At 50.0% G+C, this 27,840-nt stretch overlaps 1 protein-coding gene across 1 annotated transcript in view; it reads right to left on the bottom strand.

Annotated features, from left to right (window-relative positions):
* Positions 1-27,602, bottom strand: part of DLGAP4 (DLG associated protein 4) — a 139,718-nt gene extending 112,116 nt beyond the window's left edge. Inside the window, exon 1 of the mRNA XM_038572194.1 lies at positions 27,394-27,602. The gene's annotated coding sequence lies outside the window, so the exon portion shown is untranslated. The remainder of the gene's footprint in view (positions 1-27,393) is intronic.
* Between the last annotated feature and the right edge of the window lie 238 nt (positions 27,603-27,840).

Below are 27,840 nucleotides of genomic sequence, written 5' to 3'. Positions count from 1 at the left end.
ATGTATATGTTTCTAAAACCACAAAGCAATAACAAAGGATAGCTCAAACCATCCATATGTTCAAAAACTTAAAAATACATACTTCTAAATAACTCATAGGCTGAGGAAGAAACGAAAGGGAAATCAGAAAATACTGAGAACTGAATGATAATGAAAATACAATATGTCAACGTTTGTGGGGTGCCGCTAAAACAGTATCTAGAGAGACAGGTATAGCCTTAAGTGGTTATATTAGAAAAGTAGACTGAAAAATAGTATGGTAAGTATCCAACTCAAGAAATTAGAAAAAGGACACCAGAATAAATCCAGGGTGGAATGCTTGCCAACTTCTACATCTGCCTCCCTGATCACATTGCATGGGGATAGTGTAGGCTGGCCCAGGGCATGGGGTGCTAGAGGGGTGTAGGGAGTATCAGCTGAATGCTATGGGTACATAGTTTGGGTTTCTTGCTACTGCATTCTTTGGTGTTTCTCAAGCTGGGTTCTCAGACCACCCATATCAGATTATTTGGGCCCACCTGAATCTAAGTGGTATGAAACTCCAGAACCCACATTTTCTAACAAGCTCTTGTGTAATCCCATGTGTCCAGAATTTGAGCTCTAAGGTGAGGGAGAGCAGGGAAGCCCCAGGGAAAAGTATGAGGTCAGGTATGTCTGTCAAGGGAACCCACTCTTTCCTTAGGGTCCCTCCTCCCTGCTGCTGTTTCCATAACCTGCTCCATATACCACTTAAGAGAAATCATGTCCCAAATTCAAGTCTCAGTTTACTTGCCTGGAATACAAGAATAAAGATGGGTCATTCCCTTGTACCTCTAGAGCCCCAGGATTTTTCTTTCTAGTAATTGCTCCTTGGGGCACAGGTCAACTTCCTATTATAGGGGGTGTCATTGCAGGTGCGTTGTTCTGCAAAGGGCCCATACAAGAGCCATCCTCCTTCTTCTAAATCATATGAATACAAGCCCTGGAATGGCAGGCAGGGCTTATTAGGATCCCGTTTCACAGATGAAGAAACTGAGGATGATGAAGGCTGCTTCTGGGCTGCAAGATCCTTAACAGGTCCCTAGGACTACCACAGAAGGAGGTCAAATCTCCTCATTCCTATCCCTCATGGGGTCCTGGTCTGTGTGTCTGTGTGCGCGTGCATGTACTGGGTGAGGTGTTAGGGCTGGGAGGCCCCTGGTCCCTATGCTATCTGGTCATTCTTGTAGACTCGGAAAGGTTACACCTGGAAGAGGTCGAGATGGTTAAGTGGCCGCACTCACTGCACTCCTAGGGTCCTGAGGGTAGATGCCGTCCTGAGATCACCCAGAAAGGAGGAGGTCTACCTGGGACTGGAACTCAACGTTCCAGCCTCTGGGGCCTGGCCTCTTTCCTGGGCACAGAGCTGCCTCCTTCCTCAGTAGACTGGAAGGCCTACTGCCATATTATTTGAATGGGGCTCCCATGACTGCTGTTTCCCTGGCACTGGTGGCAAGTGCTGAGCTGGAAGGCTGGGACTGGGCAGGCCTGGGCTCTAACCCTATCAGCCTGTCTAGCCTCAGGGACCCCTGGTGCCTCACAATGCTTCATATCCTCCTCCATAAAGTGAGAATAATAATATTTGTGCCCACTCCACGGAACTGATTGTAAGAGTCCCACGTGATGTGTGCAAGTGCCGAGCCCTTGCTGTGCTCCAGGGCTAAGGATGGTGACAGTAACTGAGCTACGTTACCAATCACCAAAGGCCAGGCTCTGGGCTGAGTGCTTTGGGTATACTCAATTAACAAGACAGTTGCTGAGGACCTACTATGTGCCGGGCAGTCAAGGCTCTGGGGTACCGCAGCAAAGACCAAGTTTCTGCCCTCAAAGAGCTTACATTCTGGGGGCGGGGGGAGACAGACAACAAACAAGCATATATAATGTAACCTCAGGTAACAATACCTTCTTGGAAGCAGATCAGAGCAGGTGAAAGAATGGGTGAAGAGTGGTCAGGAGAGACTTTCTGGAAAAGCAATATTTGGGCAGAAGTAAGGGGTGAGCCCTGGGGATATGGAGGGGTAAAAATACTCCAGGTAGAGGAACAGCAGGTAGAAAAGCAAGGGTGCCATTGGTGTGAAGAGTTTCTGAGTGTGTCAGAGTGTGAAAGTGTGTGCCCAAGTGTAAATGCATCAGTGTGTGTGGAGTGTGTCAGTGTGTGTTGTGTGATTGTGTGTCAGTGTGCATCTCAGAGCATGAAAGTGTGTCAGTGTGCAGTGTGTGTCAGTGTGCATGACTGTGTGTGTGCAGTGTGTGTTAGATGAGGGGCTTAGGCAAGGGCGCCTACATATCTGGAGCTGATGGAGTGGAGGGGATTTTGTGTGTGTGTGAGATAGAGGGAGCGCATCAGTGTGTGTGACAATGTACGTGTTAGAGTGTGTCAGAGTACAAGAGTGTATCAGCGTGCACGACAGTGAGGGTGAGCATTGGGGGAGGGGCTTCGCTGAGGGGGCCTCGTGGCTGGAGCAGAGGGAGAGAGGAGGAAGAGTGTGTCCAAGGAGAGGCAGGCCAGGTAGGGTCCCATAGGCCACAGTAAAGACGATCCCCCAAATGAGGTGTTGTCATCCCCAGACAGCACAAGCAGGATGGAGGAACCGGGTTCCACCCCGGGCAGGGGCTCGCCAGCACCTACTTGTTCCACATGGCTTCAATGAGTGTTGGGGAACCTACAGCTGATCCTGAATGAGAGGAGTGTCTGGGGAAAGGCCTCTGAACCCCAAGCCTTCAGAAGTCAGAGCCCCATGGATGTGGGAGGTGAGGCAGGTCGAATTTGGGTCAGGGAAGTGCCGAGAGGGGAGCGCGAAAGGGTGGCAGAGGCAAGCCACCTGGGGCTGGGGCGGGTGGGGGCGGCCTCTCCATGGAGACAGCATTTGGAAGCACCACTGGAATTACTCACGGAGGCCCGTGTGCACACGTGTGTGCACTCAGGGCCACGTGCACAGACACGCAGCACAGAGCCCCCGCAATCCCTGCTCAGCTCAGAAGTCATTTAATGATTGACGTCACACCCTGGAGAAGATGGGGGCCACGGAGTCCGCCTCGGGAGCAGGATGTGGGCAGGCCTCCGGAGGACCCACAGGGCCAGGGCTCCTCTGTACCCCCTGCAGCCCCACGCCCCCACAGGGCAGAGAAACAGAGCAGCACTCCTGCTCAGAATGCCTGCAGCCCTATTCTGCATTAGGCCCCTCAGGAACCTTGAGAAGTGTGGCCCCTGCTCTGAGGGCGACTAGTCAGTCTCTCAGGGGAGAGAGATCATAAGCATAAAACCACACAGATGGATAAAGTGGTAGCAGACACCAGAGCTGGGAGATGGGGTAGGTGGGTAAAGGAGAACATTCATTCATTCATTCATTCATTTATTTTTAAGATTTATTTATTTATTTATTTATTTATTTATTTATTTATTTATTTATTTATTTATTCATGATAGACAGAGAGAGAGAGAGAGAAAGAGAGAGAGGCAGAGACAGGAGGAGGGAGAAGCAGGCTCCATGCTGGGAGCCTGATGTGGGACTCGATCCCGGGACTCCAGGATCACGCCCTGGGCCAAAGGCAGAAGCTAAACCGCTGAGCCACCCAGGGATCCCCAAAGGAGAACATTTAAAGAGAGAAAGTCAGACAAGGCTTTCTGGAGAAAGTGAGTTTTGATCTGAGGTCTGAAGGATAAATAGGGATCGACCGGATGAGGTGTGAGTGTGTGCGTGTGGGTATGTGTGCGTGTGGGTATGTGTGCATGTGTGTTTCAGACATGGGAGTGGGGAAATAGAAATAGAGAGAAGGCTAGTATAGCATAAGGGATGAAAGGGCACCACCCAAGTCAATCTTCCCTATGTATACAGTAGGGCCCAGAGCCAAGACTGTGGGCTGAGGAGGAGACGTGTCCCAGAGTCCCATCCCCAGCTGCCTCGGGGCCAGCCAAGATCTCTGTGTGATTTTCCTTCTCTGAGTCTTGGTTCTACAGCTGAACAATGGAGACTCCAACCCATGCTTAATTTCAAGACCACCTGTGTAAAGTGCCACAGAAGGTAGAGGCACACAGGAGCTACTGGATAAATGGAGGCTCCCTCCCTTCCCTTCTCTCTCATGTGCTAGCTGCTGCCTCAGTTTCTCACTAGCTCCTTGAAGGGGCTGGGGGCCTGACTCCAGGCTGGGGCTGGGACAAGCTCTAGCCCAGACAGCAGCTGGCCCATCAGACTTGCCCCTCTAGTCACAACAAACTGGGCTCTGCCCCCAGTGCTCTCCAAAGGCCCCATCTTTGGAGACCTAAGGGGAATAAGTGCAGAAATCCGCCAGCTCTGCCCTCCCCAGCTCGTCAAGGGGGACCGGACTTCAAGCTCACCACAGCACCCCTCAAATACACAGTGCTTCACACCTCAGCAGCATCACCAGCTGGTAGGCTGGTATTAGTGTCATCATCTAATGGGAGGCCTGCCTAGCCACAGGGCCGGTAAGTGGAGGGATCAGAGGTCTAATACAGGCCTCTCTGACCCCAAGACCCAGGGGTCACCTGCTGGCCTCCTTAGGCTCCTGGCCCGGTCACTTTTCCCTGGTGCACCTCACCCCGCCTCATTCTGCCCCGACAACTCCTAGCTCTCCAGTCCTACCCTAACCTTTCCCCTGAGTTTTTGTTCAAAACCATACTCCTCAGGGAGGCCACATGCTCCTTCTCTATCCCCTTCCTTACCTTCACGGCCTTTCGCCTACCTGGCCTCCTTTTCTTTGCTGAAGCAAGGAAACTCTTTCTAGCCTTGGGGCCTTTGCACCAGGGTTTCCCTCTACCAGGAGTGCTCTGCCCCAGATCCTCATGGGGCTGTTCCCTCCCTCAGTCCAGATATCACCTCCTCACAGTGGCCTCCCTGACTTCCCTCCCCAACCAGAGTGGTGCCCCTCCCCCTCTCTTGCATCACCCAGGTTTGTTGCTTTCAGAGCCTCTGCTCAATTGTTTTGTCTATTGTCTGTCTCTTCCTCTAGATGGTGAACTCCAAGAGAGCTGGGCTGGGTCCTGTCCTTTGCCATATCCTGGGGCCTGGTATGGTGCCTGAAACACAGGTCATATTTACTAAATGTTGAGTGGAAGAATGCATAAATGAACGAGTGAATGAATGAACAGTAACTCTGAATACGCATCACCTCCTGGCTGCCTCCCCTTCATATCAAACAGGGACCTGAGACTCAGCACATTTGAATTCTGGATTTCCCCTGGAAAACTTGCTCCTTCCATGTCCACTTCCTACTGGCCACCCCAACACCTGAGCTGGATGCTGAGATCCCCCTGCATGTCCCCTCTTGCTTCAGCAGCTCCCTTCCCCCTCAAGCCCAATGGCCAGGTCTGGCAGTTCCACCTCTGAGCTAACTCTCAGATCTGTACCTTTCTTCCATTCTTGTCACCTCACTCCTGGACCTGACCACCATCATCTGGTCCCATCAGCCCAGCCCCTTCTGTCCACACCACCTGACCGTGCCCCCTAACCCCTCACTGTCTCCATAGTAACCACAGGCTGCAGCCCCAACTCCATGGCCCAAAAACAAGGGTCCTTTGTGACACGATGCGGGTGGTTTCTCTGGCCTTAACTGTCACTACATACCCAGGCTTCTGCCACCATGACAGCCTATGGATGTCAAGCCTCCAGACCTCTATTTGGTGGTGCCCACCACCAGGAGACCCTTCCCTCTCTGCCTGGCTGATCTCGTCCAGGCTTTGCACCACCTTCTCAGAGCCATACCCCTACCCCAGTGTGGGGTTGCTTCTCCCTTCTTTGGCCAAGTGTCTATTCTTGCTTTGGCCATGCTGCCCCCAGTCTGCCATATATCGAGTTCCAAACACATGTCAGGCCCTGTCCTACCAGTCTCTTGTGTATTACCTTCATATCATCTGTATGGCAACCTGTTTTACAGAGGAGGTCACAGAGGTTTGGTGACCTGCCCAGGGTCATGCAGCAAGTAACAAGTAGAGCCAGGATTAGAACCCAGGTCCATCCGACTCTAAAAGTGGACTGTGAACTCCCTGACAGAGGGGAACATGTCATGATGGCTTTCTCCTCATGGTTTTTCAGAGCCCAATGCACATGGCTGGGCTTAACAAGAAATATTCTCAGAGGAACCATCTGGATAAGAGGGTAGAAATTACAGGGAGAAAGATTTTGGCATACTCTAAGAAAAATTCAAAAGATGCAAGGAGCTGCCCAGGTCAGGGTGAACTTGAGGCCTGAGGAATGCTGGCAGAATGTGAGGAGGGGTGGCCTGGAAGACCCCTGAGGTCTCTGACCTATTGGTGAAGGGGGTGTTGGTATAGGAGATTGTTCAGGGGCAACACAGCCCCAAGCCATTTCCTGCCCATCTCCCAGCCTTGACGTCCACCATACAAAGTCAGGATGTATTCAGGGGCCTCTGTAACTCCTCCAAAGGGCAGCCTTAAGCTGCCTCCCTTCCAGGGTTGTCTGTATTTTATTTTTTTTATTTCAGTTTATTTTTTTTTATTTAATTTTAATTTTATTTTATTCATTCTAGAGCGAGCACACACAAGAGTTTTGGGGTCAGAGGCAGGGAAGGGCAGAGGGAGAGGGAGAAAGAGAGAATCTCCAGTTGGGTTCCATAACCCAACATGGGGCTTGATCTCAAGACGCTGAGATCATGACCTGAGCTGAAACCAAGAGTTAGACACTCAACTGACCGAGTCACCCAGGTGCCCCCAGGGTAATCTGTATTTTAGCTGAGTTTTTTTTTTTTTTTTTTTCAGATTGATTGATTGATTTGACAGAGAGAGAGAGAACAAGCAGGGGGAGCAGCAGGCAAAGGGAGAAGGAGAAGCAGGTTTTCTGCTGAGCAGGGAGTCCAATGCAGGACTCAATCACAGGACGCTGAGATCATGACCTGAGCCGAAGGCAGATGCTTAGCTAACTGAGCCATCCAGGTACCCTTAAGTGAGATTTCTAAACACCCCAAATTCTGCACCTTCATGCACTGTGGCAGGCTGTGAGAAAGTGGCAGTGGTCCTGCCCTCCTGCCCACTTGCTCCCACGTGCTGGTCGTGGTGGGCAGGGTGCTAATCCTGAGCAGCATCTCTCTGCCAGGCCCGATGCTGAGCATGTTGCCCCTCACTGAAGCCTACTTCCCAGCGCAAAGAAAGACTTTGGGGCCACTGTTCCGTTTGCAAGACAGAGAGACAGGCACACAGACCTGGGTATTTGCTGCTTGCCTCCAGGGCCCAACCCCTTCCACTCAGCCAGGGGTGGTGGCTGCTGGGAACAGTGTTCTGAGTCCAGTGAAGTGCAAGAGAGGGGGCAGCTTGGAGATGCAGGAGCTGTGACTGCAGGTGGACTGTGACAAGGGCCCTCCTCGGTGGATGTGGTTTGAAGTTTTTGGGGCTTTGGAGGCTGAATAGAGCTGCTCTGGCCCCGGTCCCTGGGGCTGGCTTTATCATGAAGGACACAGATTTTATAAATATCTCAGCCCTCACATGGATCACATGGCACGGGGAATTAGGAGGCAAATTAGGAGGAGGGGGAGGGAGGGTTTCAGCTGTGTGGGCCGCCTGTTTGGGGATGCAGAGCCGGTGGGATGAAATGGCTTGTCTATCACCACCCATGGCTACCGGTTCCCAGGCCAGTGAGACCAAGGCCAGGTGGTAGGGGGTAGGTCTTGGAGACAGAACCTTCAGGGTACAATGTGAATCAAGAATCACTGGCCTTTATTGGCACTCCTCAGCTCAGTTTCCAGCATCACACGGAGAAGAGCTTGACCCCAACTATTCATGTCCCCAACTGCCAAGGTCAGAACTCAGTCTGAGGCCAGGGTCAGGGCTCAGCCTGGGGAAAGGGTGAGGATTTAGTTTTGGATCAAGGTCATGGCCCAGTCTGGGACCAGGGTCAAGATTTAGACTGAGATCTAAGTTGGGGCTCTGTGTGCATCCAAGGCTCTTGGGAGGGGCGGTGACTTCACATCTTGTGCGAGAGTCTTACTTAGGGACAAGCTAGTTCTTTTGCAATGACACAGAGGCTAGCATCCAGGCCTCTGTTTTATCTTGGGCAAGGAGCTGTGACCATGAGTTCAGTTAGACCAGAGAAGAGGGCGGTGGCGGAGGCGTCTTCCCTGCCCCCACCCCGGACTGCTATTCTGGGCCTCTGTAAGTCACAACGTGGGAGTTCAATACCACAGACACCACGTGGCAGGCAGTAGGTAGTTAATGATCTGGAAGGAGGCGAGTCAGAGCCCAGAGCAGGAGCCACGATGAGTGAGGGTGTGCAGTGGGGAGGAACTAGTTTTGGTCATGGAGGAAAGAGGCTTGGATCTGTGGCTTGCTATGTCCCTGCCTCTCTGTGTGACTTTGGGTCCATCCCTGTCTTCTCTGGGCCACAGCTCTCCCATCACGGGGAGGGCAGCTGAACTCAAGCTTCTAAGTTCCCTTTATCTGTGAGAGGCCATGGACAGATGCTCCTTCCCCAGGCAGGATCTGGTGGCGGTCTCATGACTTCCACATTCATCTCCAGAGGTCAAAGTCTTGCTTAGCTTTTGAGGTCCAGGGCAAATACCACCTCCTCCAGGAAGCCTCTCCTTACTGAAATTCACTGCCCTTTGGTCCAGTTTGCACACTGGACCGACACCTGGTGCCATGCAGAAGGGTATGTGTGGTCCTGACTACCTTTCCCACCAGACTGGGAGGCCGAGAGCTCAAGCTCCATCACCCATCCTCAGTCTCCTGGCCTGCAGGGTCCCACAGCCATGGCCACTCTGAACCTCAGACCCGTTGGAGAACACAGTTGTAGCTCCCACTGTTCTGTACTTTCTGTATAAATGGCACTAAAGATACGGTCACTCTGCACACACCTGAGCAATTAATTGCCTCTCTTTCCTTTCCAGGGCACCTACTCCTTGCATCTCTCCTTTTCCTTTGTCCAGTAAGTAGCTCAGAGGCAGATTTATAACCTACCTTTAGCAAAGTATAACCTGAAATTATCTCACTTCTGTCTTTATTGTCTCTTCTCCTGATTTCTTATTTACTTATATAAAGGAATACAAAAAAGAGGAGAGAAAGAAAAGGAACACAGGAATCAAGCAGGAAATCCTCACAACTCAGACTCATAGCTATAAATGATAAATACGAGGGTTCACGTAGAGAGAGTGCTTAGCCCTAAGCACTTAGCTAAGCTGTAACAGGCCTTAGTAAGCTCACGACTTGGCATTCATTATCTGCTATAATCCCCACTGCTCCTGTAAGGGAGAGGTGGGCATTCTTGTTGCCTCTGCACTGTGGGTGGGAAAACAGAGGAATAAAGAAAGGAAGGAACTTGCTCAGGACACATGGTGAGAAAGAGCCAGAGCTGGGACTTGAACTGTCAAACTCCCAAGCCAGCCCTCTTAACCACTGTGCCTTCTCACCTCCCCAACCACAGAATGCTGACATCTCCAGGTCAGAAGGGTCTGTAGGTTTGTCCACAGCTGCGAACTCAGACCCAGTTAAAGGTCTGGCTCAATATATATTTGTTTTCAAACTTTCCAAATAAACTTTTTTTTTTTAATTTGAAAGAGAGAGAGCACTAGCAGGGAGAGGGGCAGAAGCAGAGGGAGAAGCAGACTCCCCACTGAGCAGGAAGCCCAACTCAGGGCTTGGTCCCAGGACTCTGGGATCATGACCTGAGCTGAAGGCAGATGCTTAATTGACTGAGCCACCCAAGCACCCACCCCCCCGCCCCCGCCAAAGAAACTTTAAAATGAACCCAGAGCTGAGGACAAATTTTTAAAAAATGAGTAAGCCTGGGGCTACCCCCAGCAATTCCACATTCCTGAGGCCAGCCATAGCAACTCCACCCATCTGCACAAGACCTCTGCAAGGTGGCCCATGGTACAATAAGGGGAAGGCAAGAAATAGCGAGTGTTCCACAATAGGAAGCCAGGGACATAATTTCCAACCAGGTACACTGGAATATTATGCAGCCATGAAAAATAATGAGGTCCGTCCCTATGTACAGACCTGAGGAAAAAACTCCAAACCCATAGAATACATCATGAAAGCAGACTGTAGATCAGAATATAGTTACATTTATGAGAAAAGCAACTGAAATAAAACAATACTTGTACAATTGCAGAGAAAAAGATCTGGGAAAGTCTGAAGACCCCCCACACCTACATCTGTAGTTTGGATCCCTCCCTTGAGCCCGAGACTCATGTATCCAATTGTCCATTCACATGTCCACTTGGATGTCTAACAGGCACCTACCTCTAACTTGATATGTCCAAGCCGGCCTTCCTGATCTTACCCACAAACTTGCTCTTCCCACAGTCTCCCCAGCCCAACTGATGGTAGCTCCACCCTCCTAACTGATCAGAACAAAACCTTGGATTGAGCCTTGACTCCTCTTTGTCATCCCACAACCAGCCCAGCAGCTAACCCTGGTGTCTCAGCCTCTCAGGCAGAGGAGGCAGTGGTGGTCTTAGCTCTGACCAGAGCCCACCCAAGTGCTCCATTCAGCGCTGGATACCCCACCTAATGAGTGAGCATAGGACAGTGACCAGCAATAGAGTCATAGAGAAGTAATAATCACAGGAATAATGTTAAGAGCTATCATTTCTTGAGCACCCCATCAGGCCCAGGATTTGTCACGCTTCCAATCATTTACATCTCTCATTGACCCTGTAAGGTGGAGAATCTATTATTCCCACTTAATGAACGAGACTCAGAGAGGTTAACTGACTTTCTTGACGAATAAGGCCGGGAGAGGTTAACCAACTTTCACGCAGCTAATAGGTAGGACAGCAGGAATTCTAACCAAGTATGTCCAATTCAAACTCAAACATGCCAGTGAAGCCAAGTCCTTGAGGAACATTGAATGGAACTAGAGTTACTGAGTTGGAGTCTGGAGAAAGTCGCAGAGATGGAAGGGAGATCTCTGTCTGGTCAATGAAGGATGGGCCAAGGAGGAAGGGATTTGTGTTTTGTGGGCTCCAGGATCTAGGGAGGAAGTGGGTTATAGGAAGGCAGTAATTTCTAATAATCCGAGCCCCATTTCCTCCCGAAGGAGTGGGCTGCCTTCGCTGAAGGGAGCCCCAGGTCCAGAGATGCTTGAAAGAACATCATGTTATGGATTCTGGCAGGGAGGGTGGAGTGGAAAGGAAGAATCAAGAATAGGGGCAGGGGCTTGTCCTACCAGATACTGAACCACATTAGAAGCTACTCTGGTGGTTCTCAGCAGCAGGTGGGACAGCTGTCCCAGGGCATCTTTGGAAAGGACCAGGGAATTTGGGTCGTAACAATGTAACATCTTTGGGGAGTGTGTGTATGGGGATTTTCTCCTGGTATGGAGCACCAAGGATTGAGTCAGGGATAATAAAGAACCTATAATGAGCAGGACAGACCGCTCAAGAATTGTCTTACTCCAAATGTCAATTAGTCTCTGTTGAAAAAACAATGAGATGCGGTAATTAGTGTAGAATTGGAATAGACAAAGGGATAGACAAAGCGATCAATGAGACAGCACAGAGTTCCTGGCAACAGATCCATAAATACATGCATTTAACCATAAAACAGAGAGGGTATTTCAAAACAGTGAGAAAAAGATATTCAATATATCTGCTGGGACAAGAAGCTATCCATGTAAAAACAAAGTTAGATCCCTACTTCATACCACACGCCAAGATAAAATTCCAGGTGGATTAAAGACCTAAATATGGGTCATAAAAGGAAAACAAAGCTTTAAACTTACTAGAAGGAAATACAGTACATCTTTATGACCCTTGGTGGGGAAAGCCTTCTTAAGTCTCACAAATAAAAGTGATGCTTTATTACACAAAGTTTTAAATATCTGAACAAAAGAGACACACAAAGTTAAGAGACAAGCAACACACCGAGAGAAGACATTTGCAACAAGCATAACAAGAACTCATAAGACACTTTAACGAATTAATAAGAGAAAGATGAGGGATCCCTGGGTGGCGCAGCGGTTTGGCGCCTGCCTTTGGCCCAGGGCGCTATCTTGGAGACCCGGGATCGAGTCCCACTTCGGGCTCCCTGCATGGAGCCTGCTTCTCCCTCTGCTTGTGTCTCTGCCTCTCTCTCTCTCTCTCTCTCTCTCTCTGTGACTATCATAAATAAATAAAATCTTAAAAAAAAATAAGAGAAAGATGAGCGACCGAGAAAAAACTGGGCAAAGTATACGATGGGGCATTTTGCATATGAGGAAATTTAGACGTCTGAGAGATAACAAAGTTCAGCCTTTTCAATCTTCAGGTGACACAAATGAAAACGAAGCATTTTCTCCCAGCAGATTGGCAAAATTAAAGGCTGATGAATCAACACGGGGAGGCCTGAGGATGGGAACTTAGATGTATCACTAACTCAAGTGGCCTGACCACCTCGGGGGTGATTTGGCAGTGTTTATTAAAACAGAAACATCTGCTTCCAGAGAAATTCTTGCACATGTCCATAAGGAAGCTGACGACAATGCTGCTTACAGTGAAGGATGAGAAACACCAAAACGTCCACCAGCAGGATGGACAAAACGTGGGGATGACATGTCGGGGAATACCACTACACAGAAGAGCTGGGTGAACTAGAGCTGCACTTGGATAGATATCAAGAAGATGATGAGGGGGAAAGAAGCAAAATACAAAGTAATTCGTTTATTATTGATATAGTTTATATAAGAAAACCATTCCAATAACACCCCCGAGCTTGGGTTTCTGGAAGTTCCTCCTATCCAGAATGCCCTTGAGTAATTTCTTTTTCCCTTCCTCCCCTCCTCAAACATGTTTACTCTGTGCTGATGCATGCTGGAGGTGAGGTCCCAAGTTGTATCCTCGTCATGACAAGTCCTCCACTATGACTGAGCCCCAGAATGACCCCTGACCCTGGCTGCAGACACGCCTCCCCTCAGACGCCGTGTCACGCTATCTCTCAGGGTCTGTGACACGAGCATGATCCTGCATCCTGCTGGCTGAAGAGGCTGAATGTGGAATGTGGGTGAGGCGGCGTGTGTCTCGTAAAGTACACGTGGGAGGGGTGGGTACCATGGCTGACACCAGCCGCAGCAGAGGAGGTTGGCTGGTGGTGCTAAGCTCCCTGCCTTCCTTTCAACCCATTCTCCTCTGCATTCCTGCCACCTTTCCCTCCTTTCCTTCCTCACTTTGTTTTGGTGCCAGGCCTTGGAGTCAGGGGAGGGGGAGAAGGGTGCAGCCACATCTCTGGGACCAGGAGCTAAGGCCACCTGCGTTGGGCGGGGGCAGTCAGGTCTCTAGGCCCACAGGTGATCATAAAATCAGGGAGCCACCTCCTCTGAAAAGCCAAAGAGCTGCCAAGGGCAGTAGCCACGATCACGTCCAGGGCCTCAGATGGTCACAACGGGGTCCTGGAGACAGGGTGGCTGAGGACAGCCTAATTGGGCGTGACGACAGCCCCTGTGAGGCATATTAAACTTGGAGCTGTTAGGGTGCCTGGTGGAGGAACAGTCAGAGCTGGCCTGGCTACTGGCTCCCACAGGGGCACTTGGCTCTGGGGCTTGAGTCTGTCTGCCTGAAGGAATGTCTGTCAGCTGGGCCTGCCAGGTGCTGCCCCAGCCTGGCTGCCAGTCCCACTGGGAAGTGACACTGGTGGCTGAGGGTGGAAGTTCTAGGTCCTTCTCTGCACGTATCTTCTGATAGTTGCTGTGCCACCTTGGGGGGCTTCCCTCCCTCCTCTGGGTCTTATTTCTAGCAATGGATCTGTTAGCCCTTTCACACGCATTGTATCCTCAAAACCACCCTGTGGAAAAGTGATTACAGCACCCTTTTGCTCTGCCAGAGATGGGGAAACAGGCCCAGAGAGGTTAAGAGACTTATCTGAAGCCACACAGCTCATGGATGGCAGATCCAGGACTGGAATTTTGGACCTCTTTGATACTTGATCTCAGTTTGTGACACAATGACAGTTTTCATCTCCCTGGGCCCTAGGCCACTGGTGACAGGAGAGTGGTGGCGCTGCTGTGTTGAGGGAGGAAATACACAGAAGGAAGCTAAACCCAGTCTGGCCAAACCCAGTCTGAGTCCTGTATGTCCCCAACTGGTCACATCTCTTCTCTGGGTTGGACCAGATGACACCCAGGATCGTTTCTAGCCTTAATGTTCAAGTCTATGGTTTCTAGTCCTCAAGGCTTCTCAACTCCATCACTTTCTAGCTAAGTAACCTTGGGAAGTTTCTTCTCTCACTTCCGAATCTATAAAATGGAACCAGGCACTCTGCCCCAGTGCGGCTATGAGGATAGAGTTTTCAGACTTGTCAAGTGCCTGGCAGGGGGTCTGGTATATAGTCAGTGCTCAGCAAATGGGCAGTCCTATCTTTTCTATATAATCCCTGAGCCTCAGGTCCCTTGCAGCTCTGGCTCAAATCTCACACCTTCCAGAAAACCCCATGAGGTTTGAAGAGCATATATATTTAGTAATCTCCTCATGTCTTCCTCTGTGTATAAGACTAATATCACTCCATCCAAGCATCAGTTTACAAAGCTCAGCCCCAACCATCAGCTTGTGAAATGCTACCAACAACCTTCCTATTACAACTAAGGAAAATGAGCCTAGAAAGATTGAAGAGAGAGTCCTCAGGTCACTTAAATTCTCTATGCTTCTGTTTGCTCACATCTAAAATGGGGATACCTAGGAGTACTTCGCCCGTAGATTGGTGTTTAGAAATAAATGGCATAATACATAAAACGTTCTTAAAAGGGTACATGCCAGACAGTAACATGGACCCAAATCTACCTCAGATATTTCTGCCCCCAATTTTTTCAGTGCCAGGACCAAAGCCTCTGACCTGCTAGCTGGGTCCCCTAGAAATTAGAGTCCTGGAAATGATCAATGAGAATTATCTGAAGACACAACCATGGACAGCAGCCCCAGATGAAGAGGGCCAAACATTCTCTTCAGTACCACGGAGAACACCCCAGCCATCAACACCAGGATCTGGCTGGGTCCTGTGCTCTCCAAACAACTCAGAGCCGAGGTCAGCGTCAAACCCTTGGCCCATGCTAAGGTGACATCAAATGCCTCTATTTTCCTGCTAGTTACCTGCTCTGCTATTTGTAAGGCCCAGAATGGGCCACTTGAATTTCTATTGTCATATGCAATAGAGGCCTGTTTTCCAATTTCTCACCCAGTGATTGGGGTACCCCCAGGAGGCTTTCTGTGGGTATTCAATTGGGAAAACTCGCCTCCCAGGCCTAGAGAATCTCCCAGGCTTTCTTTCTTTCTTTCTTTCTTTTTTTTTTTACTCCTGGCCTCATTTCAGACACAAGCAGTGATGGCCACTGGGCAGAGTGTCATGGCCAAGAGTGGCAGCAAGGGCCAGGCTGGCTGCCACCTCATCTCAAGGGCTGGGCTCACTGCCCACTGAATAAAGAGGAAGAGCATTTATGATCCTTCAGCCTGTCCCACTCTATCAGTCATCCCTGGGGCCACCTTTTATTGGCTCTGTGCCCATGTGATGAGAACTGGATTCCTACTCTGACCACCTCTATCTCTGACCTCTCTGGCTACTAGAATGGTCTCAGCAAACACCTTGAAATGTCTTAGGCCCTTCCTCAAGGACCCTCAGGGCTTCAGTTCAGTGGGGATCCCAGCAAAGCCAGCAACTCTGTCTGAGACCAAAGGGAAACGAGGCACAAAAGAATATTAGTGTCCTCTTCTTATTAATGGGAAGAAGGCTACCTCCTTGAAGCTGTAATAAAATGATATGGTGTATCCAGTACCAAGCCTGGTACACAATAGGCTTAGTTAATGTCTGTTTTCCCTTCCCAACAAGGAAAATATAATAATGGAGATGATGACAACTATCAATACTGGGTGCCTACTATGTGCCAGGTAGTGGGTCAAAATCTGCAGGGGTAGGAAGTCAAGGATTGTTCTTCCCATTTTGTTAACAAGGTAATCAAGGCTCAGAGGGGTCAAGAAATCTGCCAAAGGTCACACAGCCAAGGAACCATCAGAACTAGATCTCTACCCTCAAATTCCAGGCTGCTTCCCCACCTCTAGCAGGTCTCTGATAACTACAGTCCTCCTTATTTCTCACTTGGGGGACCCAGCACAGACCATTTGCTGCCTGCCCACATCCAGTGCTGGAAGCTCCATGCCCAGCTGGTTGGCTGTTGACAAACTGCCAGGCCCAGATACTGGAGTGTGTGAGGATGGAAGCAGAGCCCAGACTTTTCATCCTCCCGGGTCTCTAGGAGATTTCCAGGGGCTCAGATGCAGTCCTCTCTCATCCTTGCAACAGTTGCCTCCTCTGCTAACGTGGCAAGCTGGCATCCACCCCAACTGCCTCTGTATCACCACCCCCCACATAAGGAGTAGTCTTATGAAGCACCCACCATCCTCCCCAGCATCACTGATATTCCACACAGGACCCATAATACCTGTCCTACAGGTGAGGACACAGGCCCAGGGTGAGGATGGGACTTATCGCAGGATACAGAAACATATGTGATCTTGGGACTCCAGACTCCTTCTCCAGTGCTCCTGTTCCTAGACTGTGGGCTCAGTGGGGGCAGAAGCCACAACACTCTTGTTCATTGCAAGGTCTGCAGCACCCACCCATAGGCCTGGTCTATAGAATTTTCTTTCTGTGGGGAGGGGTAATGTGTTACCTACTTTCTCTATCCAGCCCAAAGAACTTCATATAGAGTAGGCTCTTAATGGGTATTTCTAAAATTATTTCATTCATTCAATAACTATTTGTTGAGTGCTTAATGTATGCCATGCGCCGTTCTATGTGTTCGGACCACAGCAGTAAGAAAACACAGACACAAACAAATGGAATTCCAATCCTCTTGTGACACTGATTGGAATGGAGTGAATCTGCCTGTTTCCTTGCCTGTTTTCCCTACTCAATATGAGTGTCAAAAGAGCACAGACCATCCCTGTCATGTATCTGGGACTGTATATAGTCCCCAGAAAACAACAAATGCTTGCTGAATGAATGAGTAAGTGAATGCAGGCAGAGCAATATAATAAAGTCGGCCACCATTTATTGAGAGGTGGTTCTGTTCTAGGTGCGAAGTGTTTTGTGCACATTAATTGTCGTAGAATCTTCCCAACAGCCCCTGTGAGGTGGGCACTTTAAAGTGGATCCTGCTAGCTATTCCGCTTGTCATTCTTTTCTTTTGCCTAATTAACAGAAGCACCCAGTTAGAAATATTTCCTTCACCAGCTTCCCTTGCAGCTAGGGTAGCTGTGTGACCACATCTGGCAAATGAGATGTAGGCAGAAGCCCACTGGGTAGGCCTTCCAGGAAATTTGTTGTTTTCCTGATAAGGGCAGATTAAGAAAGCATGCAATCTTTACTTCCTTTGTCTTGCCTGGAATTCAGACACAACATGTGGAGGTGGCGCAGCCACTTCATAGCCACGAGAATGAAAGATATATGCTAAGGGTATGTATCTTGATTTCTCACTTGAATTGCTGCACTGGCTCTGGACTACCTGCTTCTGGATCTTTGGGTGTTTATATCACTGTTACGTTCCCTCTTCTCTTATATGCAGCCAAATGCAATTTCAATGGATTCAGTATTATTACAACAAGTGAGGCTCAGAGAGATCAAGTGATTTTCCCAAACTCACACAGCAGTTAAACATCTAGAATTGGCCTCTGGGTCTAATGCAGATAAGTGCATAGGTCTGCTCACTCTCTCACCTGCTGGCATTCCCACCAGTAGTCCCAGGCTGTGAGGAAGCCCCTCTCTGCACCCCATACTTGGTTCTCCAATAAGACTCTTCCTGACCACTCTAGGATCTGGTTCTAAGTTCTCCTGATGTCACCTCCTTTACCTAACTCCACTCTTAGCTACACGTTAAGTCTAGATCCTCAAAACATACATGTCTCAACTCCCAGGATTCTGCTCAGATGTCCCACCCCCGTGAAATGCACTCTCCCTCATCCCTGTTCATTCACCTCTTTCTGGTCCAGAATTATCCCACTGACTGCCTCCAACAGCGTGCATGGTAGGCTCTTGGTCAATCTTTGCAGATAGGTCTCCTGGTTCTCATCTTTTTCCTACTTTCTGCCCCCACCACCATTCCTTAAGGGCAGTTATGCTTGGACCCAGCATTCAAGGCCTCTAGGTTTTAACTACTGCCACCTTCCCAACATTTACTCCTGCTATTCTCTTTGCCCCTCACTTTTGCCTTGACTACCACTTGCAGGGATCCTTCAGACCACAGAGAGGCCCTCTCTGACCACCCTGCCTCAAGTTGGTACCTACCTCCATTGTTCCCTGCCACCTCTTCTTCCAGACCTGGGTCCACTTGAACACAACCAAGAATCTTGTTAATTCATTGTCTGAATGTCTGTCATCTACACCCCTTCCCTCAGTAAGAACCAGAGCTTCTTGAGGGCAGGAAATATGCCCATCTTTTCTGCCAGTTGCCCCAGTGCCTGGCATGAGGCCCAGTACTCAGACTCAGCCAGGAAGTGCTGAATGAAGCTTAAACTTACTTCCCACGCCTTCCTGCCACCCACCTTCTACTCTAGCCAAATAAAACTACTTAAGGTTCTCTGAAACCCCTCTACTGCACTTGATGCCCAGGGTCTCGCCTAACTCTGCCTCCAGCCAAACCTTCCTCTTCCTCCCATCCATCCAAGCCAAGCTGTTCTGTGTCACATGGCTTCAGGAGTCAACTAGATTTCAGCAGTGGTGAAAAAACTTTGGCACAGAGAGAATGTGTGTGTGTATATATGTGTGTGTACATGCTGGGAGACCAGCTACCTATACTTTACCCTGGATGTGGCTGCCTTCACATATCCTTATTCATCCATTTGTGCCTCTGGTCACTCCTATTTGAGCTAATTCTGAAATGCCCCAGTATTTCCCTAAGTAGCTACAGTTGTAAGAAAGAAGAAAAGAAATACACTAATATTTACTGAACTCCTACCACGGACCAGACATTGTTCTAGACCAAATAATAATGATGATGATGACGACAGCGCTAGTATTTGCTGAGCACCTATTATGTACCTGACATCATTCTAAGGGCCTTTAATCGGATAGACTCTATTATTAATCTATTAAAATAGATTCCCATTTTACAGATGAAAAAAAGAGGCTCAGAGAGTTGGAGGTCACAGAGACAATAAGCAGTCTTGAGCTCAGGTCTCCCTAAACTAAATCCTGCTCCTCTGCCAGGCTGAGCTGGGCAACACCCAGGTGTCTGGGAGGAGGGGGGGAGGCACTGCTTCATCTCACAAACTCCTGCTCCCTTAATGTAAAGCTGGAAGCCACAACTTCCTGACCAGGGGCTTTGCTGGGGTACGATTGGGCCAACAGACTTACCCTCATCTGCAAGGCTGTGGACCAGTGCTCCAGCCCCCAGGAGGACCAGGCCTCAGGAGTCGCGGGCTGGACGGAAGTCCGCGAGCCTGGGCTCTGCTTCCGTGGTAAGGCTGAAGATTTTCCCAACAGCCAGGGCCAAATTTATCTGCCAATCCCCCAAAGAGCTGATTCCAGCGTCTGTCTGGAAATGTCAGCCCGTGTGGTTGGAGGAACACGGGGAGAGTTTTCCTCTAAATAGCAGGAAGCATATGGGAGGCGGATGGCACCCGCCGCCCCAACCTGCCAACTCTCACTCAAGCAGGAGCTAAAAGGGGCCCAGAAGGGTCTGGAATTCCTACCACCTCCTGGGGTGGGGGAGGAGCTGGAGACACAGAGGGTGGCAATGAGAAGGGCCCAGAGCAGGCCCTGAAGGGCAGGCAGGCGGGAGCACCTGATCGACAAGACAGCAACCCGAGGCCGTCAGATGGAAGTGACACACCCCAGAATTTAGCAGAACACCAACAACCATAATAACAGCCACCATGGGGACAGGAGCACTTGCTATATGCCAAATCTGGGTTAAGCACTTTATTTGGATGATGTCACTTAAACTTTGCAACCAATTCTAAGAAAGGGGCTGCTGTTTTCCCTATATTACAGATAAGGAAACAGGATCGGAGAAGGAAAAACATGAAATCAAAGACTCTTTGGGCTGGAAAGGACCTCCCAGATCCTTAGCTGGATCACAAATACTCTACAGACTTTTCCACCAAGTTGTAGTGCAGCTGCTACTTGAATATTCCCAGTGCTGGGGAGCTCATTACCATCCAAGTTAGCCCATCTGCAAAGAGCTCTTTGCATCCAAAAGGGTTTCCTAGCCTAAGCTGGAATCTCCTTCTCTAGAGGCTTTCCTGTGAGTGCCAGACCCAGACTGCCTTCCCCAACAGATACAGAAAGGCAGGGGGACAAGGCCCCTCCAGATCTCTGATTTCCCTCTGCAGGTGACATACCCAGTTCTTTGTTTACCCCGTACCCCTAGCCATGGTAATCAGAGCAGTCCCCAGTCACCAGCATTTACTTACTGTGTGCTAGGCACTGTGTAGGGCCTGCCCTTCACATACTCTCCTCCTCCAACCTTCCTCACAGTCCCAGGGGAGGTACTGTCATCACCCCCATTTTACAGAGGGGCAAACTGAGGCTGCATGAGGGGAAGAGACTTGCTGGTCATTCAGTGGGGGCATGGGGACATTGGAGGCCTCCCTGGGCTGCTGCTTTAAGTTTCATGAAAGCTGAAGAGGTACCTGTGGGCCCCCTTGGCGACTCTCACTGACACTCACTCAACCTTTGGCACAATCACCTCGACACTGGTCCACAGAACTCCCAAACCCATGTCACCCCTCTCCGCTGCCATAGCACCCACTAAGTCTCCAAGCCCTGTGAAATCTCCCTGCCATATACCTTTCTGCACTATCCCTATGGTCTTGCCCTGCCCACTGTCATCCCCAAGTGTCACCAGACCAATGGGAAGACCTTTCTAATACCAAGACCTGCCCTGCCTTTGCCTCCCTTTCAACCCAAGGGGTGTGAACCTCCCCACTCAATAGTTGAGGTCTTCCAAACTCTGGCTCAGGTGAGCTCTCTGGCCTCTCTCAGCCCTGACACCCTGAGGCCTAAATGCTTAGCAGGAGGAAGGTGAGATTTTTGCACAGCCCACTTGTCCCACCTGGCTCACTGAGTTGTTTCTCTTGAAGAACCCCTATCCATCTCTCAAGACTCTGCTTAGAGGGGTAGAGTCAATTTCTCTGTTCCAGAAGATCACCGACTGATAGGCATCTCCCTCTGATCCATGTATCACCTGCCTTCGTTGATAGAGACACCTCTCTTTGGCTGAGCTGCCTCAGGCAGGTGCTGCCCTAATGTACCTTTGTGGCCTGGTGTCTAGTACAGTGCCTGGCACATAGTAGACACTAATCCATGTTTGTGAAGTGCTGGAATGAATGACAAAATGCGGACTGAGGGGCAGACAACCCATAAAACATGGCTTGTGCATGTCACAGCTTTGATGTATCAGAAACAAAAAATGCTGCTGTCAAAATAGTCACCAACATTTGACTAATGAAGATTTTGCTGGCTGCCTCCAAATTTAGAAGGATATCAGGGGATGATCTGGGATGGCTGGAGCTTCCAGAATAAAGCTGTCCAAGCCTCAGCAGATGAAGTGACCAGGGCTCCCACAGACAGGGTGGGAGGAGATGACAAGAAGGGCCATGGAGGGGGTTGGGGTGTAAGAGAGTCCACACCCCAGGCCTGTCTCTAACTTGCTCCGTGATGTTGTATAGGTGGCTTGCCTCTCCAACTTTTGGTTTCTTGTTTGTAAAATGCAGAGAATTTGGAGAACTGATGGAAGTAGATGTGTGTTCAAAGATCTAAACACTACCTCTGCTGTCAGGTTGATGTGACTCTCTATTCAGGCTCCCAGCAGGGTATAAAGACCCCCAGGGCCTCTAAAAAGGCAGGTCCTTGCCTAGTCCTCTGTCAGGTCATTTGGGAGAGAGACCTCAGTGGCAGGTGGGTGGGAAGTGTTTCAGATGTGCCTTGGGCAGTGTCAAGACTGTAGACTGGATCCTGTGAAGGAGCTTTCTAACAGAGGTGGGAGGAACAAGAGTGAGCTCCCTATCTCTGGGGGCATGCAAGCTGTGGCTGAACACCTCGGGACAGGAATTCTGACCCAAGGCGGGAAGGAATTTAGACCAGAAGATATGGACCTGACTCCTCCAAGGTTATGCTCTCAGTACAAGCCAGATTGAGCTTGCTGACGTTTCGCTCCTCCTACAACATCCCACAAAGTCTCCGGGCTGCCTTCAGGGTCAAGTCCAAGCCCTTACTGTGGCATTCAAGGCTCCTGTGTTCTGGGCTCACCTCTGCACCTTTGCTGGATGCACCCCCACCACATGTCTTGGGGCCTCTAACACATTATGTCTCCTGCCAACACGTATTTCCTGTACTCTCCTTGGCTCCTCAGCTTCGTATCACCCCCTGCAAAAGCCTTCCTTGCTTTAAGCTGGCTTTTGTGTTGTCTCAGCCCCTGCATGCACATTTACCTTCCAGATAAGTCATCTGTTGACTTGTCATTCTCCCTCAAAGATGACAAGACCCTCAAGGGCTTCCTCCCAGGTCCGGAGCAGGCTTTCACACAGAAGGCCAATGTCTCCTGAGCTGAACTGGCACCTCACAGATGCCAGTGCTCCGATTCAGAGAGAGTCTAGAGCTGCCCTAGTGAGCTTCTACCTGTAAGACCTGGGCTCAGGATTATTCATTAGTAGTGTTATTTCTTCTGACTATGAAAGACTGCATCTTGGGAAATCTAGGTAAGTCTAGAAGGGGGAGTTTGCTGTGTTTGGCCACTGTTTTGAAGGTCACAGTCCACATAGTTCTAATGGCTTTGACTCACTTCTGGCTGGGGATGGGGTGCACAGGCCCAGGCTGCCAATCAGAGCAATTGATTAGAGTGGGGGGTGGGATGGTGGGTGCACATCCACAAATGTGACCAATCAGTGCCAACACTCAGTTCTGGGACTTGTGTCTGAGCTCTCTAGGAAGAAGTCTTGCATATTCCTCTGGACAAGCATCTTATCACCTGAATGAGAGAGTGCTATGAGAACATCAGAACAATTCAGAGGAAGCAGAGTGAGAAATGGGGAGGAAAATCAAGTTCCAGGAACAGCATCTGAGCCCCTGGGTCCTGCTGAGCCTGAATTACCTCTGGACTTCACAATTTCAAGCTGATAAATTCCATTTTTGTTTAAATCAGTTTGGGCTGGGTTTCCTGTCACTTGTATCTGAAAAGTACCTGAATGGTGCAAGCAAAAGTAACAGCAGAGCTCTTTCATATCTCACTATCCAGAGGAACCTGCTATGAACAGTTTGATGGTTGTCATTCTAGGGGTTTCTCTGGGCAGGAGCATGCATGTATTTATACACATTTTTTCTAACAAAAATGAGATCATACAATACACACCATTTTATAACCTATTTTTTCCTTAACAATACACCACAGACTTGTTTCCATGTCAACAAGTATAGATCTACAGCATTGTCTCTACAGCCACTGAGAATGCCATTGTCTGGCTGGACTGTAATTTATTTAACCATCTCTAGCTGATAGATAATTGGGTAGTTTCTCATTTATTACCATCATCAGGAGAGATTCAGTAAACTTTCTTGTAAAATGCCCATGTTTGCTCTTGCTGGATTATTTATGACTAAGATTCTATGATTCTAAGAGTTTGGCTTCACAACTAGAAGTTTCTCTACTTGAGATTTAAGATTCTCTGAGTGTCTAGAAAGGTAGAAACTGTCTTTCTGGGTAGATTTAGTGGCTATCAGAAAAAGCAAATCCAGGGCAAGAGCGCCCCATAACAGCATCTCTGCAAGAACACTCATTGACAGATATGCAAGTGAGTTGGTGGGGAGGTAGTCAGGGCTTGGGGGTGGGAGGGTGGTGCTTGCTGGCCTCGGGTCCAGCCAGCTATGTGCACCTAACTAAGCTCCCCATCTCCCTCAGCCTCATCCTTCAACTTGGTCTGACTCTCAGTGAGCAAGGGCAGAGACAAGCCTAGAGGGCCAGTCAGCACTGAGAGCCCAGGCACAATGTGATGAGCACACAAGATATGTCACCTCTGGCAGTGGTAACAGCAGCTGCCACCAGTGATGCAACTGGGAGTGTTCTAGTCCTCTCTATGTTTTATTTTTTATTTTTTTTTAAAGATTTTATTTATTTATTCATGATAGTCACAGAGAGAGAGAGAGAGAGGCAGAGACACAGGCAGAGGGAGAAGCAGGCTCCATGCACCGGGAGCCCGATGTGGGACTCGATCCCGGGTCTCCAGGATCGCGCCCTGGGCCAAAGGCAGGCGCCAAACCGCTGCGCCACCCAGGGATCCCCTCTCTATGTTTTAACTCACGAAAGCCCCACAGCCACCCTCTGATGCTATTCTTGTCTCTTAATCATAGAAGGGACAAGTCAGCTTTAGAGAGAGAGTGACTTGACCAAGGTCACATAGTCAAGAAGTGGTAAAACTGAAGTGTGGCCCACATCTGCTAATTCCCCACCCCATGCCTCATCCCATTTTACTGCAGTAGGTAGCAGGAGAGGGGAACTGCCTCAAGCAGGACCATGGAAGCCCAAACTCCCTGTTTCTCCCCACCAAGTCCTAACACTTAGGAAGCACCCCAAATCTAGAAAATTACAGAGAAGACACAGCAAAGATCTCCCATGCCCCCACTGTGAACAGTTTTCAGAAACACATGTAGCTCTTACAAAAATGATATCATGCTGCCCATGCTGTTTTATAACCTCTTTTTTTCCCCAACTCTACAATACACTATGAAGTTCTTTCCACAGTGGGGAATTTAGGGCCACAGATCCATTTCTAACAGCTACAGTGGGCGCCACTGTATGACTTCAGTAAATGGGTTTAACGAGTCCCCTGGTGATGGAAAAATGGGTTGTTCCCAACCGTCCTTCTATAGTCAACAGTGCTACAGTGAACACTCTCTAGCGTGTCGGGATCCCTGTTATACTTCAGGTCACAGCTCAGAGGCCACATTCTTAGGGAGGCCATCCTGGACTGTTCCACGTCCTTCAGGCCCTCCGATCATGTTAGTATTTACGACATCACCATGCTCATTTCCTTCACTGCACTGATGGAGTCTCTTCTTGGTCACTACTTATTTGGGTGATTGAGTAATACCTGCCTCTCCTCTGGGCTTCTGGGCTCTGTGAGGGCAGAGACCAGCAGGGACTAGCACACGACAAATGCCCTGGGGATGTAGGAATGCCTCTGGGGCTGGTGCCCTGCCCTGTCTGCCGAGCAGGCACCCCTGCTCACATTCTCTCTCTAAATAAAATACATCTTTTAAAAAAATGTTGACTGCAACAAATGATCACAGAATAAAGCATTCTGTAACCACCACCTGGGTCAATGAACAGATTATTGCCTCCCTCCCAATCCTTCCAGCCTCTTTTCTCCATTTCCAGACTCTACTGGTGCTTGCTGTTACTATTATTACTAATAATAAGCAAATGAAAAACAAATGTGTGGCTACTCTACCCGGACCCAACCAGGCCCCCAGACCCCTGGCTGCCTCTGCTCAGGGCGTGGAGACTCCCCATCCGGCTTTCCGACTTTGGCTTTAGCTCTTCTTTAAATAACCAGCTTGTTAGCAAAATAGCTGCAAGTAACACCTCCCTCGCTGCCGCCCGAGCCTCCATCTTTCCTACAATGCTGACGGCTGCTCTCCCAACCCGTGCCAAGGAATCCCGTTCTCCGTCACTGGGCCACACACACCGGGGGCTGCCAGCCACACTGTTATTTCAGTGGCCGCAGCCCTGCCCCTCTGGCTCGGGGGTAGGGGCACATGCACACCGATGGCAGGCATTTTCAGGAAGGACCAGAATGTCGGTGCATGAGCCCTGTGCCCCAGGTCCATATGCCTCAACCTCCCACAGGGTCGTTGTAGTCTATTTGAGATGAGAAGAAAACAAAGCAATTAGTGCCAGGCCAGGCACATAGTAATTGCTCAAGAAATGCCTGCTGTGGTTGGGGTTGCTCCTGTTATGTATTTAGTCCCTGGGGAAGACACGCAGAGCCTAGGGCATGACCAGGACTGTTTGCCAGTGATTACATCCCACAGATACAGCTCTCAGACCGCCATACCCTTATCGCTTCTTTTCTGGCAACAGCATCTCAGCCAAATGCGATAGCTGTCTGTAGCTACGACAGGCGGAGGCCAGACCGGGGGAGCGGGGCTGGGGGGCAGCTAATTAATAGGGGCATTTCCCAGTTATTAATGAGGCTGGCACCGCACGAGTGTGCAGCTCCTTGTTCTCGAAGAAGCAGCACTTCTACATACATTATGTACAGCGAACTTCATGGGTTTTTATTATCCTATGACATTTGCATATTATACATATTTACGAGTCTTTTTCCCTTCTCATAACCACCCCATCAGGGAGGCTGGGCCGCTGTTGGCAGATAAGAGAGTTGAGACCAGAGGGGCTGGCTGTCCTGCTGACCTGAGCTGACTGCAAGCTCTCTGCGATCAGCAGGGACCAGCAGCTGGCCAAAAGGCCAATGGGCTCCCAGGGCCTGCAAGTGTCTGGGTGGAGGGAGGGGAGAGTCCTTTCTCTCCTTTCCCTCTTCCTTCCTTCCACAACTAGTCACTGTGTACCCATTATCTGCCAGGCACTGTGCCAGCCACTGGCTGTCCCCTGCGGGAATGAAGCAGTTATATCTCACCTTTGAGGAGCTGAGGTCAGATAAGGAGGCAGATCGCAAATCAACGGTTCCATGCTGAGTAGTGGTGGGGGACCCCGGGCAAGCCCCTTGAGCTCCCATGAGCCTCAGTTTCCTCATCTGTGAACAGCCTTGAGAGGTGGTGGGAGGGTGAGATTCAGGAATGTGGTGAGTGTTAGGCACTGTTGTGGGGAATAGGGGGCATGCTGTCAGCCTCATCTGTGTGGAAGGATGACGGGACCAGGTGTGGGTGCACTGTGGGATCCTCAGACGGTGGTCAGACATGAGGTGGGGTGCTGCACCTCATCCTGTTCTGGGGTTAGGTAAAGTGGGGACCAGAGGAGTGTGGGTGGAACAGGATGAAGGAGCAAGAACAATGGGGCTCCCCAATATTCAGGAACTCCAATGGCCTCACCTTAGCCCGTCTGTGAGCCCCAGAGCTTCCACGGCTTCCAGCATGGCCCACTGCTCCCCTTCCCTTACTGAGCCCACAGTGTCAACTGCCCAAGCCCCTGGGCAAGAGCTGGCCTCTGAGGTAGTCAGAGCTGGATTTGCTGTGTGTCCTCAGGCAAATGGCTTTCTCTCCCGTAAAACAGACGCAATCACTGTGCCCACCTCCTGGGGTGTGGGGAGGACTGAGTAAGACAAGCAGTTAAACTATAAATTGAGCCCAGACAGAAAAGCTCTCACTGGGGTCCCTTCGCCAGCACGTGGGCGCCACTGGGTGGAAGGCTGGGCATCTCCCAACTGTGCAGAGCGTGGGTGAGCGGGTGAGCAGCCCCGATGCCGTGTGCCCGGGCTACGGACGCACTTACTTACCAACCAGGGAGCTACGTGCAGAGGGAAGATGGGAACCAGTCGGGAACCAGCAGGCGTCAGCTCGGGAGCAGGCACTGGACCAAGGGCTGGCACACACATTCCTCTGGGCACTCAATCGGAGGTGCTGGCGGGAAGCAGCACAGGACAACGCCCTCTGGCACCCAGAGAGACCCAGTTCCAGCCACCCAGCACCTGGCAGAGGGGGAGGCACCAGCGTCTGTAGGAATGGGGGAGAGTGTTAATGAGGAGGTATCAGAGGTGATCCCTCCACCCCGAGCCCGCTGGACTGGCCCTGTGAACACCAGAGTGGGAGATACCACGGAGCAATCATCATAGAAACCCAAGTGTTTGCACAACACTACATTTTCCAAAGCACTCTGGCATCTTGGCTCACGTGGGCCCCCACATTGTTTTTCAGAGGCGTATTTACATGTCATGCATATTTAC

The sequence above is a fragment of the Canis lupus genome, chromosome 24 (assembly GCF_011100685.1).
Source record: "Canis lupus familiaris isolate Mischka breed German Shepherd chromosome 24, alternate assembly UU_Cfam_GSD_1.0, whole genome shotgun sequence".
In the NCBI taxonomy this organism is placed as follows: domain Eukaryota; kingdom Metazoa; phylum Chordata; class Mammalia; order Carnivora; family Canidae; genus Canis; species Canis lupus.
Note: the sequence above shows the minus strand (reverse complement) of the source record. Positions and strands in the feature narration are given on the sequence as shown.